Source organism: Ceratosolen solmsi, unplaced genomic scaffold (genome assembly GCF_000503995.2).
Source record: "Ceratosolen solmsi marchali unplaced genomic scaffold, CerSol_1.0 scaffold2, whole genome shotgun sequence".
NCBI lineage: Eukaryota > Metazoa > Arthropoda > Insecta > Hymenoptera > Agaonidae > Ceratosolen > Ceratosolen solmsi.
Window position 1 is genome coordinate 36,308 of NW_011948422.1, and position 14,584 is coordinate 50,891.

The window sequence follows — 14,584 nt, forward strand, 5'->3', positions numbered from 1 at the left end:
TGCTAAAATCATAATATACTAACTAAAAAGGACAAAGTAATTTTCTCAATTCAGCACGACAAATCAATAATGTTTAACGAATAAATTCATTGGATGAAAATGAATAAATAGTAATTAAACAGTATGATACTAATAATTAAGAATAATAACTTAAGAACTTTTATCATACAGTATTTTCTATGAACGGATAGATCAATAATAAAATTTCAAAATTATAAATTATTTAGTTACGGTAAATAGAAAAGTATAAATTCAAAAATTCTTTTAGACTTTGAATACAATTTTTTTTTATAAAATATATGATTTTATATAAAAAATATTTATTTATCTGTAATAAACACGTAGGTAATTAATTATATGATTATATTAAATATATGATGTACATATGATAGAATTAAAAATATAGACAGTCTACTATCACTGTTTTGCCCAATATCCAATAAGTAAATAATATATATATTAAAATTTTTAAATATAAGCGCTTGATTTTTTATTTATTATATTTTGCATTGTATTTTTATATATGATAACTTTAATTAATTTTGTCATACAAAATAAAAATGATTGAATTTTGAAGATTCCGTACTTTTAACAGTGATAAAACATTATGTTTTGTTTCTCTTTGAATAGCTTTTTTTAAATTGGGTTATATAAATATAAAATGAAATTGCTTTTATTCTTCTGCAAGATTATTAAATACCGTATTTTTTATTTTTGACATTTTAGATTCTTATATTTACCTATCATCTAAAATTTTTAGCTTTTAAGTACCGTCAAGTAATTTAAAGATTCTTATAGATATAATATCTAGAATTCTTGTAGAACAATAATAAAGTGATTATTATTAAGAGAATAATTTGGATTAATAAATTCATAACAATATTATTGTTATCCAATGTAATTAATTTTTTATTTAATATTGTAAAATATCAATTTTATATGTATCTATAGAGAATGCTTTCTAATAAATGAAACATATTTTTATTTTAAATATTTGACCTACATCTCTTAAGTATCCGATCGGTATTAATTATTATTAGTTTATCGTCTATTATTTAAGAATAGCTAGTAATTTTCAAAGAAATGCCTACTTATCATAACAAAACCTATCACAAATACATTAAACTCAAGTTCTATTTATATATACTTTGGAAAAACAAAAACAAAACAAGTGCCGCGATTGCCTTTGATGATTGCAACAAGTGGGACTCTCTAGTGGGACACGATGTGCAAGTAATGGAGGACGATTTCTCGCAGAGATTTTGTGGAATGTAAGCGGACTAAACGCCAGAATCAAGGTTTATCTATGCGAGGTAGAGAGGTGGAGAGGTGGAGAGAGAGAGAAAGAGAGAGAGAGAGAGAGAGAAAGACCGGTTGTTGTTGCTCTTTTGATGTGATACATCGTCGTCAATAATGGACTCTAGTGAAAATAGCACGACAAGAATTGCTGTTAAGGTGGTATTGCTTGAGAAGGAATGAAAAGAAAAGGATGAAGAAAGGAATGAAGAAAGGACTAATTCCGACCGACAGGTTATTTTAGTTTTAGTATGTTTCCTGAGCTAGAATTATTTCTTTGTATTTGTAATAGATTTTTTTCAATGACGTACAGCAACGCTTAAAGTATAGAATCACAAAAGAGTGTGATAGATAGAGCAAGGAAGGGCGGAAGGGTCGATGGGAGAGAGGGATGTGCGGATAATGCAAATACAAATGAGAGAAAGGAATGGAGGGGAGATGAAAGAGAGAAAAAGAAAAGAGTAAAATTGATAAAAGAGAGAGAGAGACAGAGTGCTAGAGCATGAGAGACCGAAGAGATAGGGGGAATGTGAGCGATAAGGAGGATGAGAGAGACTAAAAAATAGGGATGCGCACCCTCGATTATTTGTACAAATAGACGACAATGGCGTGATGCCGGTGCGCGTGGGACTATATAAAAAGATGCTTTGAGTCCATTTAGGGTTAGTGTAAGCGAAACGAAATAACGCATTGGGCACACTGATTCCCGATAGACAGATGCGAGGTGGGGGCGTAGTGGTAGTAGTAGCGGCAGCAGCTTGATAAAATTTGCGTAAGTGCGAGCATTGCCGGAGTGAAATGGCGTCGAGGAGAATTATCACGAGGACGCTCCCGATATTGCGGAATCTCTAATGTATAGTAGCGATGGAAAGCAGCCGTGTGGCCTCTTTTCTCCATAAAATCTAGCGATGCGAGCCCTGAAAATTTCCGTTCGCTTTTCTCCGCTGTTTTTATCGCTTATTATATGTTAATGGCAAAATGCTCGCGGTGATTGTCGCGTGCGCATACAAAGTGCAACCGGACTCTTAGATGAGCTTGCCTCGTTTGAAGTTATGTATACTTTCGTTGTTTATTTGTGCTCGGTACACGATTATACGTGAGTGTGACTAATTTCGGTATCATACAACCGACTATGTTTAGTTTCTTGTACATTATTTATTTTTTTTTACCGTAATGTGTCAAACATCGTCGAGGCTGTAAAAGTAGAAATTACATAATAGTTTTTTTTTTATTATCCTTTTTGCTACATTAGGCGTAAAGGTTTAATTTTATGCTTATGAAACTTTTGGTGAAAATTCGCTGCGATTGTAAAAATTAAATAAAATAAAAAATACTCTTACATTGTGAATCGCATATTAAAATATGTGGAAAGATCGACACTTATTTCTAAATGTTGCAGGAATCAGAAGAATTGGAACAAGGAATGGCATTTTATAACTGTAATAAAATATATTTATTTTTTAATGGCAACGAATGTTGATAACGAAATTGTTAAATTACACATCGTCAGAGCGATGAATCTTTATTTCATAGATTGAAATGAGATTTTTAATATTTTTTTTTTCTCTTTAAGATTGATGATGTTTACTTAATGTATTATCCATCAAGGCCCGTATTATCGTAGGTATTATAATCATTTTAGGTTGCGTATGAAAGATATTTGAGTATCGTGCGACGATGTTAAATTGAGTTAAGTTAAAATAAAATGATTCGATACATAATATCGAATTATTTAAATAAACAAGGCTATTTTTTTTTACTTTTGAACAATAATAATTTTAATCGTTCATTGTTTAATAATGAGTAGTATCACGGAATGTTTGTTAAAATGACAAAACCCCGTCTGATAACGGTAGTAGAATATTATTAATTTGTGCTTAAGAAGATTATATATTATATATTACAAATTATTAAGTTATCGAGATTGAATTTTACATAAATTGTATTGTAGTTTTTGAAATAATAAATTAATATAAAAATAATAAAAATCTAGTTGTTGCGATCTGCCTTATATTTCGGAAAACATGTTCAAAGCCGATATTACGAAGTTGATAAAATAAATAGTAACAAGAAGCTTGTTTGCTGTAATAGAATAAAAACTTTACATACAATTACAATAAAGTACAGACTTTCACGCATACATATTTATCGCAGTTTCATATAATATTATGTAATAAAAGTATTATTAAAGCTAAATAATATAGAAATAATGAAAAGATTATAATGCTTCGGAAGAAAAGAAAAAAAAATAGAAAAAAAGCTAATAACAACCTTGTACAAAATTGTAAAAAGAAAAGCATTTAATAGCGTTTTAAAAAATTCACGTATCGTAAAACAGTAAAACACATATTGTCAACAGGTGGTAATGTGGCATAAATGTACTTTTTTTTCATTCCCTACCTTTAAGCATTAATCGCTTATTAACGCTGCTTTATAATAATCGTTTGTTTCACCATGACAGTAAAACGTCCATTATTGTGCAATTCAAGGGTACGCATAGAACGGACAAATATACGTAAACTGTTCGTCGTCAACGTCACGTCGAATGAAATTAGCATCTCGTCCAAGTTGGAGTTATTCGCTTTTCCCGGCAGAGTCGATCTCTGGACACTCGAGGGACATCTAAGGTCAGCGCATGAGTTGTCAGCCGATCGCCCGGTTAGCCAACGATAGCTCGACAAGATCCGCTTTTACGTTTCGGCATAACGATCGAGATTGCTTTTGAGGTGTATCCACTATCACATAGATTCAGGTGTGACATGCCACACTCGAGTGAAAGAAGGTACGGAGGAAAGCTGTTGGAGTGAGCGGCCGCCGTCCTCCTCGCCTGCGCCGATCCGCGGAAAGTCACGGCGCGCGCATTTTGCAAGAGACCTAGAGAGAGGCAAAGTGAGAGAGACAGAGAGAGAGAGAGAGAGAGAGAGAGAGGAATGGGGCAGGCTTGGTGAGAGATACTGCACCAGTCGCTTCGCGCGCTTCCACGCGACAGGAGGCCCTTTTTTATCCGTGCCATCACTGGACGAGTGTTTTTTTTCCGGCGTATCAGTAAATTTTTAAATTGGAAATTTACGATTAAGTGTGGCTTATCGTTCGACTCTTCATCAAAATTTTATTGTGTATTTATTATATGCCTGCTAGCATCCTGACATCTGTTACTTTTATTTAAATCCTTTACCTTATTTACTACTTCGGCGTTTATACTTTGTTTTCCCGAATTTTCCATAAATTTCTTTGTTTTTTTTTTATACCATAGAAAGTTCGATAAAGTTTGTTTCTCTGCTGCTATCGATGTAATTTTCGAAAATTTTGATAAGGAGTTGTCGTGAAAATTGGTTTGGCCCAACGTAAACGGTAGCAGAGGCGGGATATAAAAGAATTCGACATACATGTAAGTTCAATTTAAAAGATAAATTATTTGAAGATGCATTATATGGACGCACAAGTTAATCAAGAATGGAGATAACCATTCATATTTCCAGATTTATTGATGTAATAAACAAAGAAATATCGTTAATCCATTCTTGTTTGTTTTTTCTTTTTAAATATTTCATTTTAATTCGATGTCAATTGGATGGATATAATAACGAAACTATAGCAATCTACTACTTTTTAAATCTCATTTAGCGATTTTATTAACAGCATAGAACATACATGAATAAATATTGCTTTCCGACAGCTCTATGTATTATCTATCTTTAGATTAATAAATATGAATTTCAAATAATATGTCTCTTCATGGAAATAAATTTTAAAAATAATTAGACAAAAATTTGAATATTGAAAATAAAAAAAGATTCTCCATTTGATAATATAAAATATTTAATTGATGTAGATTGTTTTTTTTGAATTTGAAAAAAAAAATTTATAGCTTCGATTGGATCAATTTACATAATTGTTGATTAAAAATTAAAACGTATGATCATAAACGGTATGACCTCATATTCATAATAACAAGAAATTTTGATTATATTTCCCGAGTATTTCAAATGTAGCCGTACTTAATTTAATTTAATTCTATAAATTTAAAAGTTGTATTTAATTTAATACGCTTATTTTACTTTTGCTCATGTTTACAATATATTTTTTCACTACATCACTCTATTTGCAATTACACGAATAAAATGTTTTCTAAAAAAAATATTAGTGTTTTTACACAAATAAAAGAAATTTTATCATTAGTTCGTTTATTATCGTCTGTAATCCAATGAATTTATATATATATATATATATATATATATATATATATATCATTTGGGGATGCTCCACTTTCTTGATTTAATACAGCTCGTACAAGCTTATATGTCATGTTTTAAGTGTTTGAAAATTTTATGTAAATATTAACAGTGTTTCAATGAAATTCGAAGCCACTTTGGTAACTGCAATTCGAAATAAATTAAATCTGATTGGAGTATGGTATTTTCCCAATAAATAATGAATAATATGACAAATTATAAAAAGAGAAAGAGTGGAACAATTGAAAAAGTAAATGGAAGCTTCAAACGCCATACCCTCTTGATGTTTATTAGAAAAAATAGAGATAAATATTCGAATTAAACATTTTACTACTTGAGCTCTTAAGGTACTTAGGCATTGTTCTGTAAGTGGTATTAAAAAAAATTTAAATAAATGCTGACGCTTTAATTTTATTATTAAAAAAAAATCTCTTGTCTTTTATTGGAAATTTATATTTTTACTTTTCATCTTGTAAATTCATTCTTTTCACATTTTTTTTCATTTAATTAATTAATCTGTTTTCAAATACGTATTCTACTTTAATGGATTTTAGCTATTTCTTTTCAAGTAATATTTTTATTTATTCGCGTATTACGAAGGATTTACGCATTTTGAAGAGCAGTTTGTTATAAAATTTAACAATTTCAGATTATTTACGATTCATGTACATTTTTCCATGTTTCAGGTTCTATAATAATTCTAAAGAATGTTTATGTTTATTATTCGTTCTTTATTAATAAACTTTACAAATATCACAATTTAATACGTATTTCAATTTGGATTAAAAGTTTTTTCAATTACATTTGAGTAGTAATTTAAGTACTGGTTTCATATATATTCAAAGAAAATTGAAAAATAATCTATAATTGCTACATAAACCAAGTGATATATTAGTAGTTATATACATAATAATTAAATAATTAAATAATAAGTTTTAGTACAGTTAATAAAGTTTTCTTTATTATACATTTAACTTCTGCAATATGATTAAGTATATACTTTTAACATTTATTCTTTAATAATTTTAAATGATAAATTCACAAAATATTGTGCAAATAATTATATAGGAATATTTAAATTAGAAATTCATCAAATAATCAATCAAATATATCGTTCAATTTAATATTACATAGTACATTGTACTTTAGATAGGTTAATAAAATTATATTTAAATTAGATTGTCATTATTTTTACATTTAGCCTAGACAAATGTATACATGATATTTCAACTTACAACTCAGTATTATATACAATTTATTTTATATTTTTATTTAAATATTAACAATAATTTATAATATGTAGTATTGAATATAGTTTTAACTACAAGTAGTTCAGAAATCGGATCGAACAGAAAATTTATCGGTAAGAATTCATATTAAATATCATGCATTTAAAATATAAAACAATTTTTACATTATTCGTAATAACTTATTCGATAGATTGCAAAGCATACATAATTTTTAATGATATAAGTTTTGAAATTCTGCTAATGTGGTTACCGTTACGAATTTCTATAATGTAATTTCTATAATAAGATAATATCGTAAAAACTGGTACGACAATTTTTCGATATTAAAATTCTGAGGTACTTATATCTAGATAATTATCCGTAATGGAAGAGTTTCATTACTTATTCTGTATAGTTTTTAGCTTAAAAAGATGATCACACGTGATAGTAGAATTATATGCAAATATTCCGAAATTTTAGGAATTTTGATTCTTATGATATTTGGCTATAGAAATATCTGCTTCCTCAATAACGTAGATAAAATGATTGAAAAAGAAACTACGTGAATGCTGACTCAAAATAATCAAGTTGACTGCCTCTATAAATTCGGTAAATTATTACGTACATTTAAATATGCAGAATTTTATAATCCTTTTACAATACACCGTATCAAAATTTAATAAATAACCGCTAATAGTTACATCTGTATCCTAGTATTCCATGAGAAAAAAAATAATGAATGCGTAATTTATAAAAAGAAATTGTAGGAACTAGTTACATCAGGCATCAGAAAGTAGCTAATAATTTACATTTATTCCACTCGTCGCTCAAACAGGAATGTGTATAAGATATTTTTTGCTTTTTGATAATTTAATTAGTATTAACTTTTCTTTTAACCGTAATTCGCTTAGTATTATATATTATTTTTATGGTATTATATTTATGGATGATCGAATTGACTAAATAAATATATTATTTAGTGGGTACTAATAAATATTTTTAAATTTTGTAATTTGGATTTAGTAAATAAATTAAGTGTGTTTCTATAGTAAAGACTAATTCAGTATATTTTTAAATGTATCTAGTGACAAAAGATAGTTATATAGAAAAATTAATAATTTAAAAAATCAAATTTCGTCACTCTTACTCACTAGCAGCAGCTATAAGCAAGTATATACTCATAGTATTATAAAAACTCTAATATTTAATTTGATTAAAATTTTAATTCTGCTCATAAAACAAACATCAAATGATTAATTTTAATGGTATAGAGTAGAAAAAGATAAACTGCCTATTGTTAGCATTGAGTAGAATAATTTCATTAAAATTGGTAAAGTAAAAACTTTATAGAACAAAAACTAGTTATTTCTTTTTTTTTACAAAAAACTAATATTTGCAATGGGAAAAATTCCAAGATAATGCCGAACAAAACGTTGCAAAGTATTAATACTTATATACTGCTTACATACATGCATTATATGTTCATAATTATTATATATAATACATAATTGTTTAAATGCTCGATTTACATAAAATTCTGTCGGATAAAAATATTTTGTAATTAATAAAACGAAAAATTAATTTTTTTTTCTTTTTGTAATAAAACAGTTTTGTACGACCGAGGAGCATTTCAGTGTTGTTTATTAGTAATAATATTTATTGATTTTTGAAGTGTATTCACATTAGATTCTTTGTAATTGAAATATTATAATTGATTTTGTTTGATATTTCATACGAGAAGATCCAAAGAATCGATTTTTTTTTCAAAATTTCATATAGAATGAAGATAGAACTTGAATTTAACGACTAATCACCCCTCCCCCAATATATATATATATAAAACAAAATATATAAAAAATGACTTCGAAAATATGTCTTAGAATATTTCGCGAAGCTATTTAAATTGCAAAAGAGTTTTTTATTATTTACACAAATACAGCTATCCATAACGTATAAAACTGTATGCACAAGTATTACGAAAGTAATTCGTAGCTCGGGATATTTATCAATATATTTTTATGCTGTATGCTTTAAGGGAGATTTGCCTGGTTTTAGATGCATGAATTCATTTCCTCACGTAATTATTATCTAATACAAATTTAATTGATACTTATTTATAATTTATTCTAATCTTCGACAAAAATACGTTTCCTGAAAATCTACAGATCCGCACGACCAAATAAAGAAAAAAAAACTGTTCGACTTTAAGCATTAATCGTTTGATTCGATCGATTAGTAATTATCATTACGTCGAAACAACATTCAGGACGACTCTTCGATTTCGCGATCGGAGGAAAATATTTGCTTTACTCAGTTATTGAGCGAATGCCCATCAAAAGCAAAAGCGTCCGCTACGCGCGTAATTATTTGCAAACCGAAAATCCAAAGTATTCCGCACTCTAGCCGTCCTTTCACCTCCCTACGGCGAGCAAAAATTCCATTCGGCGAATAGGCCTTAACGCCTACTCGCGCAGCACCGTCCGAGCAAAGGTCGCGCGCAGGTGCGCCTATGTACGCGCACGCGCTCCAGGAATATCGTGGGGCAGCGCGCGGGTACCGTTAAACCGGGCGGACGCGGCTCTCTCGAGGAGTCGGCCGACGACATTCCACGTCCTCGATTTCAATGGAGGAAGTGGCAAGGGCGCGCGACGCCGATTAATTACTGAGATCGACGGTAGATATTATTTTTATTTGCTTGGTCGATGGTTTTCGCGGCCCGGCGGCTGACGTGGGAGCAATGGCGGGGCGGGGGGGGGATGATTGAGTTAATCGGCTGAGATGGAACTGGGGAAAGACACTTGGTCGCTCTGTTTTTCTTTAAACTGACCGATGAGCGTCATTTCCTTTTTTTATTTTTCAATTTTTTTTGAATAATTTATGAGGAATTCACTTCCACTGTTTCGAAAGTATGTTTCAAAAATATTACCAAGTACAGTTATTTATCAATATATGCATAATTATATAAATTTAAATATAATTTTGCCCATCTTTGTACATATATGCGCATATATATATATATATATATATATATGCCTATATGCCTGAATATTGTTATATGTATTATTTAAATGTTAAATTGTGCCCATACAATTTATAATTGTAATTACAAGCCAATCACTAACTAATCCGATTAAATTTAAATAATTGAATTTTCTTTAAATATCACACACACACGCACACTCATTCACACACATATACACACACAGACCCAAACAAATAGTTATTAGTATGATTAATTTTTCAAATTTGAAGTAAAACAACGAGAATATTATTATATTCCATCAAAATTAGTTCCCATTAAATTTATCCAATTTTAATATATATTAATCGATTAAAAAGAAATGTTAACAATATATATTTTATAAAGAGCCACTCATTTAATTATGATTTTTATTCAACATATAAATTATTTTAAGAACTCCCAGCGATTGATATTTATTAAATAATAAATGTTATTTATTTTTAGTTGCTTTAAAAAATAAAAATTATTTTATTTCAACAATTGAATAAACTATGAATTTTATAAAGATTATATATATATATAATTTTTACATTATAAAGAAATTTTATTAATTAAGTACTTACAATGAGTTTTGCTATCTTACGTCACTGAATCATTGATATATCATTCTTGGAATATAAATATATAGAGTATCTCGATATATTTCAATATTTTTACGACCTATAGAATAGCCTTTTATTTTATTAATGAGTATGAAAGGAACGTTTTTGTAAAGTTCTTTTAAAGAAGAAACTTTAGAAAAATTCTTTGAATAGGACATAACGGATAGTTTGAATTAAAATAAATAGCCAATATCTCCTGAATACTTTCCACTAATTCCTGAAAGGAATATTATACACATATAAGTACCGCTGATTAGTCCGTTAGATTACCAAGAGACGAGTTGTTTTCGAATTATTATTATAAAAACAGATAAAAACATTTGTTTAAACTATGTTTGAAATAGACAGTATTTTGATAATGCAAAAATCTTGTCTAAAACTTAAATCCATTGTCAGACAGATATTTTTTTTTTTGAATAAAAACAAACTAAAAATTTTTCTTTCGAAAAAAAGTAACTTTAAGGCTATTCTTTAAAAACATATTTTTTATTTAAAATGTTTATACAGTACGGTTTTCATTTTTTTCCTTTTAATTATATTTTGTTATTTATTCTATATTCAATAAATATAATTTTGATTACTTGAAACATTAATTTTTTATGAACCACTTTGAAATTTTTATCCGAGATTCATTAAGATTGAACATTTTATTTAGTATACATTACTATAGGCTTCGAAGATATTGATTGGCGATTAAAGTTTGTCAGATAAGAAATGGATCATTGAAAAGTGCAACTAAATATAGTTTCTAGTTTTAAAGTCTGTTAAAAAAAATGAATTAAAAGCCAAATTTTGTTATATTAACTTTATATATAATAAAACACTTTATTTGCCATAAATTACCGATAACAATTTTATAGTAATTTTTTACATATCAATATTTATAATTATATTGAAGTTCAACTTTCATTTAAAAAAAAATTGTGTACTATTGTACTGTCAAATTATGAATGTTTATAGTTTAAAGTTTAATTAAAATTTACGATTATAGTTTATAGTTATAATAACACAATAAATAAATAGTAGAGACAGTGAAAAAGAAAGACGAGTCCAATTATAAATTATGAATGTAAATATCATATTGCATAAATCATATCAGATAAAATAAGTGTACGAAGTAAGTTTTAGAAATGAAGTGGTGATGTTTGATGATGACAAAAAGCTAAGCAATTTTCTATATATGTTTTGAGGATTCAAAATTCATTATAATTCCTATTAAATTATAAGAGAACAATATATATTTTTAAGCATAAGAATTAATTTTTTGTGATTTTTTAATTGACTTAAATCCTTGTATGATTATTGAAGTAAAATTGAATTTAATACTTATATATGAATAATCGAAAATAAAAATTGACACAACGATTTGAGGTACTGTTAGAATTATTAATATTATTGCATTTACATATAATAATATGGCTTTTGATAGTTAATTATTTGGTTATTATTTTATTAAATAATTATCTCGATTTTTAGAGAGAGAGAGAGAGAGAGAGAGAGAGAGAGTACGATGATCTCAAGCATCACTTGACTTATACCATAGTGCCATTGGTGTACGATAAATTTCTTCCCCTATATGTAAGCACAAATATGTATGATCGAGGACATTGTTTACTAGGTGCCGTAAGCGGTACTTAGGAAATCTCAAAAAGTTATGCTTGGTGTAGAAATAAATTATGAATGTTAAAATTATTTTAGGACGAGTAATTATATTGTAATACAATTTATAACGAATACTTATTCATGCTTTTACACATATATCTTCGAGGCAGTGTTGCGGTATTTTGTATTTACTTTTCACGTTCTATTATTTAATTTAAATGGGCAATGTGATACATTGATGCGATATATAAATTTTCTTAACAATATTTAACAAAATATATGTCCAATACCAAAAAAAAAATATACGAACAAACAAAGTATTTTTAAAAGTATGAACAATAAAATTCCATTGAATGCACGATATCTTCTTTTAATCGGATTTAATTTTTTCTTTTCCATTAGCGTGATATTATTCTAATAATATAACATACAAATACTTTTTCAACTCTTTCAACATTTTGAAAATTATTATATTTCATATAGATGGTCGAATAATTGAGTTCTCAATCTTTTAATATGCTTTAATGTACATTACAAATCTGAAAATTTATAAAATATTTATCTATTAAAAATATAACTTAAAATGACATATGAATGAAATATTTACTTTAGTGCAAATTAGTACAATATATTATTAGGCTAACAATCATATATTATCACGATAATTTGCTATTATCTCTATGAAAAACGTCATTATATACATTTTTACGGTGTGTATTAGGTTTTTTAAAGCACAAAAGATGTGATACTAATGCATTTTTTAATCGACGTGTTACTGCATAATAGACCATGATTCCTTCGAAGCCTGAACTTTTGCCGAGTCGTAATTGTATGTAAGTTTGTATGAAAGAAAGGATAATAAAACGACTCGGAGCTTAAAGAAAGAGAAGAATGGAGTAACATATTATAAATCATCGTATCGTTAGTTGTGCGTAACATCATGCACAACAACATTCATGATGCGTAGTATTTCTTGATTTTTTGCAATTCTTATTATATCACATTATATTGTATAGATAAAACGAACATAATATGTACTTATTTTAGTCCCTTCTACTTTTGACTTTTATTAAAATAAGGGAGATTTTTGAGGATCCGGTTAAAGTTATTATATTACGTACAACACGCTACATATATTTTTGGAAGAGATTAGAAAAAGGAATATAATTGAAAAAGTGTTGTAAGTAATTGGCAAAATTGAAGATAGAAATTTTATAAACACATCGTTATTCGATGGTAAAATTTTAAAAATTCCTTCTAATATTAAGCGTAAAAGCACTTAGTTAAAAAAAAGTTTTACTTTATGCTTTGCAATAAATCTTATCACACACCATAATTGTTTCCGAAAATACAATGGCAAAGAGAATTCTCGAAATTCTTTGGTGCTACGTCTGTTAAGGTGACTGCTATTACAATCGTTATTACAAAAACGTAAACGAAAAATTCCATTAGTGAACTTTGATATAGTGGCCCGAAATATGCTAAATAGGTTAATTATTTTTTTTCTTTGCATAAGAGTACTCTCGTATTTTATCAGTAGGCGAGTTTATGTGACTATGAGGTACCAGAAAAATTCTGGTTAATAAATAATACGTACGTTTCAAATATTGCTTATTTTTATCGTATTCCAAATCGGAATACGATTACTTATTTAATTTCCTTATTACATAACGTAATGACTCCTATATTATTGCACATAATGCGGAAGCATTTATCGCGCAAAGTAATTGATAAACAATTTTTATGATCATCATGTCTAGGCATTATTTATCGCATTAATTATAAGACGACTCGTAATGAAAATACGACTAATAAATAAAAATCCAAAAGCAAAGTATCGCTATCTAAGCCATTAAGTACCACTCGATCGAGGCATTATCATAGGGTTAAAGAAAAATGTCAAATGCGGCCAATGTCATTAAAGGAAATTCGTCTAACGATGTGCAAACGATGCCCATAGCGAATATTTTCCTATCTTATAGTCAACATCGAGCTCAATCAGCATCATTAATGACCCGGAATTATTCTCAATTCATTAAGCAGCGATTTGAAAAGCCACAGCGCAATTAACACGTAAGCCATGAGATTTTCAACGGAACGGTGGAGAGCAGCTGTCTCGCTTCAACAGCTGTCGCTCACATTTATCACAATCTCGTGAGTATCGGACCCCGTGCATTGCCCTATATACAAAGAGCGACTCGACGATTCTGTGGTACACTCGTGTCGGTTCATTGGACGAGAGCGAGCGCTTAAAGGCCCCTTTTCCTCTTACGAAATGCGGCGGCGCAACTCGCGTCGGGGACTATCCTTGCGAAATGAAAGTAACTTGTGTCGAGGCGAGTGGCGCGTTCGGCTTGGCGCCAACTTAAGCGCTTCGACTTGATCGCCGCCTGCCCCGGGAATCGAGATATCCAGAGTTTATCGTCGATTTCCCAGCTCAGCTCGGACCTGCGGACTCATTTTCGAGAACTGTACATCATCTCTCTCTCTCTCTCTCTCTCTCTCTCTCTCTCTCTCTCTTTTTCTTTCTTAGTGCGTACGCACTCCTAAATGGACGCGGTACTAAATATCCGTTCATACTAGGTCGCTCGAATCTAGCGT

General features: G+C 28.9%; 1 protein-coding gene across 1 annotated transcript in view; it reads left to right on the forward strand.

The window, feature by feature from the left end:
* The first annotated feature begins 4,453 nt into the window (after positions 1-4,453).
* IRSp53 (Insulin receptor substrate 53 kDa) overlaps positions 4,454-14,584 on the forward strand; it is a 153,679-nt gene continuing 143,548 nt past the window's right edge. The window contains exon 1 of the mRNA XM_011498988.1: positions 4,454-4,684. The gene's annotated coding sequence lies outside the window, so the exon portion shown is untranslated. The remainder of the gene's footprint in view (positions 4,685-14,584) is intronic.